We start from the raw sequence: 4,905 nt of genomic DNA, 5'->3' as shown, positions 1-4,905 counted from the left end.
GGCCGGCAGGAGGGAGGGCAGTGCGCTGGGTGCTCAACCCGACCAGTCGCAGTCGGTGTGTAGCTGCTGTTGCTGGTGGAGTTGTATTTCGGGACACTGAGCTCTCCTTCCCCGACCTCCCCACGCCTAATGAGGGTTTAGATCCTTCGGCTCGCAGGACTGAGCCTGAAACCAGGCCTTCGGGCTGCTGAGGTTTCGGGATTGCGGGGATCCTGTTCTTCGCAGGCGGTCAACGGCACCGAAAGAAGGGGAAGCCTGACTACTATTTTTTTTAAAACCCAGGGTGGTGATCCACAAAGGAGAAAATGAAATTCTAGCCCCCCTCCAAAAAAAATTAAAAAGCTATTCCCTCCTCCCCCGCCCCGCCCCCACCGTCTTTCCTCTCTGATGCCAGGACCCTGGGACCCTGAGCGATGTCTCCTGGGATCCTAGTCAACTTCGCGGAGGGAGAGGAGGTGGTGGATGGACAGCTCCATCCAGCAGGATGGACAGCTCCTGCTAGAGCAGGAACCTGCTTCTAGCGGGGGCCACATTGGAGGGCCCAGCCCGTCAGCTCCTCCCCAACAAGACGGAGGGACCCTTCAAGTCGGTGGCAACAAAAGGCTCCCCTTGGCGGGGCTGGGAACCCAGACTAGACATCAATGGCCAGCAGGGGGCGCACCCTCCCAGGTCCCACCGGCTGAGCTTGGTTAGTTACAGGCCTTAAAGTGGTGAGATGGAAGGACGATGGAAAAGCCTAGGAAACCAAGAGTCTTGGACCACCGTCCTGGATTTCTAGAGCATTGTCCTCCTTGGTGCAGAGCCCGAGGTGCAGACACTGATGCCACTCATTCCAAGGCACGGGTTAGGAAGCGAACAAGGGACATCTCTGTGTGTGTCTAAAAGAGTGCAAAGGTGGATGGGGGCAGCAGGAGAAAAATACTGGCTTAGCTTGGAGGAAGTATGACTGGGATGGGGTAAAAAATGCAGGGGTCTGCCCACCCTCCATCATGACCTGGGAGTAACCAACCAAACTGCATGGGAGGAAGGGAGAAATACAGTAAGTCCCCTGCATACAAACAAATTCCGTTCCAGGAATACATTTGTAAGTTCAATCTGTTTGTAAGTCCAACAAAGTTAGCCTAGGTACCCAACTAACACAATCGGCTATATAGCACTGTACCAGTCCATTCTGAAGGAGATCAGCCCTGGGATTTCTTTGGAGGGAATGATGCTGAAGCTGAAACTCCAGTACTTTGGCCACCTCATGCGAAGAGTTGACTCATTGGAAAAGACTCTGATGCTGGGAGGGATTGGGGGCAGGAGGAGAAGGGGACGACAGAGGATGAGTTGGCTGGATGGCATCACCGACTCAATGGAGGTGAGTCTGAGTGAACTCCGGGAGTTGGTGATGGACAGGGAGGCCTGGCGTGCTGCGATTCATGGGGTTGCAAAGAGTCGGACATGACTGAGCGACTGAACTGAACTGAACTGATAATATGTTTATAATATATTTCACATAAATAATACATATAAAACAAACACAAAAAATGAAAGAAATATTTTTAATCTTACAGTAGAGTACTTTGAAAAGTACAGCAGTACCAGCTACATCACCACTGTTTTTATGCTTGCTTCTGGCCATTCTGGGCTTGAAATAGAGAAATACTGTACTATTGTGCTCTATACAGTGCTATAAAGTACACAAAAGCACAACCACTTATACAGGAGGCACCCGTGTGACAATATACACCAGACACATGAACTGACACAATTGGCCAGGTGATTGTACGTTCACATCTCTGTTCATAACTTGAAGGTTTGTATGTAGGGGACTTACTGTAATCATAAGACATATTAAGATTGAGGGAAGTATGTTTAGAGTTGTCTTTCTCCACTCATAGTAGATTGTTTCCATAAATGGCCCCAAACTCTCTCCCATCCTGCTTGCCCTTTGGCGGTGTGACTTGAACATTCCTCCCTTCCAGAGGTGGCACTGGATCGACCCAGTGTCTTGCTTTGACTGATAGAGTGCTGTGGAAGTGATGTGCGGTTTCCAAGCTTAAGCTTTAAGAGGACTTGCAGATCTTTTTTATGTCCTCTTGGGAGCCAGTTACAGTGTGAAGAAATCTGGAAAGGTCACATGAAGAAGCAGTGAGGCCCTGGAGGATCAAAAGCCAGTGATTTCTCAGGCAGCTGTCAGCTGCAGACATATGAATGAGACCATCTTAACAGTTCCAGTCGCAGCCCATCTCTTAGTGGGGTGATGTGGGATGAGTGACCCCAGCCAACAGCGTGTGAAGCAACAAAACCTCCCAGGTGAGCCCAGCCAACACACAGAATCATGAAAAATGATACATTTTTGTTGTTTCCAGCATTAAGTTTTGAGGTGTCTTGCTACACAACAATAAATAATGAAATTCTAGGAAGGGGTCCATTATTCTCAGATGCCTCATTGAGGAGGAGAATGTGTAGTCATTATTTGGCTGGCAGCGAGTACCTGATGCAAAGGTGAACCGTCCCCTTGCTGTCTAGTGACCTTTGACCTGTGTAGCCTGAGTTGAAAGGAAAGATCTGGGCCAATCAGATTTCTCTTCCTCAGGAACTGGGAACTGGGAAACAGAGGCTGGATAGTCAACCATAGGAAAAGAAGCTAGGAATACTACAAAATATAGTTGGCTTCTAAGAGACCTAGATGGGCCTTAGCAAGCTGTAGTTATGTGCAACATAAAGCGAAGAGGCAAAAACTCTGTGAGCAGATTGAGCCCACCAGGATATAAAGATGGAAGCAATGTGCAGAAGGCAGCAGAGACTCCACGAAAGAGAAACCATGCTGCTCTGAGAGGGAGCTACTTCTGGTCCTGACAGTTTCCCAAGTCCTAGCTTGAAGCCTGGCTATAGTGCCCACCTCTAAATTTCCATGAGATTCTCCACATCACTTCTACAAATGCTCCTCAGAAGTTGGTGGCTATTGGATTTGCTGACTAGCATCCTTTCCCACTCTCTTCTTCTAGTAACAGGCCCTGCCTCCCTGGTCACAGGAATAGGCATGTGACATAGACCTGCCCAATGGGAGAACCCTATTTCCCTGGACACAGTGATTGAGCCAGGATGGGCACATGACCTCAGCTGCATCACTCACTCTCCTATACTCTTATATACAGGTGCTGGGAGATTTGCCTTTGTCTTCTCCAGGGTTATTAATTTGGGACAACATGAGCTGAGAACCCATCTTTCCCTGTGGCAGGTGAAAGCACAGGAAAAGCCCATCTAGGGAGGACTCAGGATTCTACCTGAACTGCTCCCCTGTGGGCTGGTCCTTAGCAAGACCAGGGGTGGACACCACCTCCTGCTCTCTTGATGAACAAGAGCTTCATCCTTCACCTGTCCTCCTCCCCTACCGCTCCTCTACCCCCTGGCCTGCCAGGGAAGACTCTCCCTCCTCTGAAGCACAGAACTTGAGGTCTGTTACCTCCGTTTTCACATTCAGATTTGGATTCACTCCCCATGGATGAGAATGCATGATAAATAGCAGCTTTGAAGTTAAGAGATCTGAGTTCAAGTCCTGGCCTTACCATTCATTCTCTGAGCCTTCATTTCCTTAAAAAATGTTTTTAAAAACAGAGACATAAGTGTGCGTTCAGCCCAGCTGGCAGGGAATTGCATGGGAAGCTGTTTGGTGACTATGATGGACTGTGTGGACGCAAGGCGCCAGTTGCTTGAGATCTGGGAGGGCTTCACAGAGGAGATCACTGAGATGGGGGCATGGCTGGCCCAGGGAGGGGCAGTGGCTTGCGCAGAAGCACAGAAGCCTAAGAGATCCCTTAGGGAAACGGAGGGCAATTCACAGTGATTCCTGTGCAGGAGGCATGGTAGGGGCAGAGATGGCTTCTGATGTCAGCAGGTGACAGGGCGGAGAGGGACTTTGAAGAAGCTTATTACACTGGAGGAAGAAGCAGGGCTTGGAGAGCTGACATGGTGAGATCCACGCTTTAGGAGGCACATTCTGGATCTTCAGGGCCAGATGGCGCAGAAGGCAAATGTGAAAGCAGGAGGTGGACTGACCTGTGCCCTCAAACCAGGCAGGAACAAGGCTCTCCCTCCCTCCAGTGTGGCTTCAGCTGGAAACAGCAGCCCCCCCCACCCCCCACCGCCAGTTCTCAGGCCTCTGAGTCACCTCCTTAGGTTTGGTTGCCCTGAGGCCAGGTCAGCCTCCCTCCTCTGTCCTAATTGCTTCCTGTCAAGGGAGCTGGCCCCCTCCAAGCGTCCTTGAGAAAACCCTTGTAAAAGTAATTGAGCGTTTCAGGAGGAAGCAGACACCTGCAGCTGACTGCTCCCCCCTCACTGGCTCCCACTCCCTGCAGGGAACAGTGCTTCTCTGGCTATTGAGGGGGGCATGTTCTGAGAAAAACACTTTGCCACCAACTCCCATCCCCACCCCACCACCTTTGGGTCAGTGTAAGCGGGTCTCAGGGCTCTGGGCTCCTGTGGCTAGTGGAACAGTGTCTGCACTACACAACACCCCTGACCAGGGGGCAAGCAGGGGCTGAGATCCAGGCTGTGTGCTCCTTGCCAAGCTGTGAACTGGGGCACGACAAGGCTGATTGTTCAAAAAGGGGTATATTGTTCTCATTAGCTCAAATGTGCCATCTACTGGCCTAGCTGCATGCTTATGGGATCACTACATTCAAGGGGGCACCTTTTCCTAACGTGTACAAGCAGTACCAGGTGGACTAATTGTAATCCTGACTCTCGGCCTTTCTCCCCGCTGCCCTCTATCCACTAACTGCTCACTAACTCATGTGGGCTCTGACCATGTCTTCCATTTGACAGAGGGAGAAACTGAGTCCAAGGCCTGCCGCCACTAGCTCCCTTTTAGGGAGAGTATTCTTGCCCCCAGGCCCCTGATCAGCATCTGGTCTGGTG

General features: G+C 50.7%; 1 protein-coding gene across 1 annotated transcript in view; it reads left to right on the top strand.

Annotated features, from left to right (window-relative positions):
• The window catches only part of PPIE (peptidylprolyl isomerase E), a 111,793-nt gene that overhangs the window by 34,027 nt on the left and 72,861 nt on the right, over window positions 1-4,905 (top strand). The window lies entirely within an intron of this gene.

The sequence above is a fragment of the Bubalus kerabau genome, chromosome 6, assembly GCF_029407905.1.
Source record: "Bubalus kerabau isolate K-KA32 ecotype Philippines breed swamp buffalo chromosome 6, PCC_UOA_SB_1v2, whole genome shotgun sequence".
In the NCBI taxonomy this organism is placed as follows: domain Eukaryota; kingdom Metazoa; phylum Chordata; class Mammalia; order Artiodactyla; family Bovidae; genus Bubalus; species Bubalus kerabau.
Note: the sequence above shows the minus strand (reverse complement) of the source record. Positions and strands in the feature narration are given on the sequence as shown.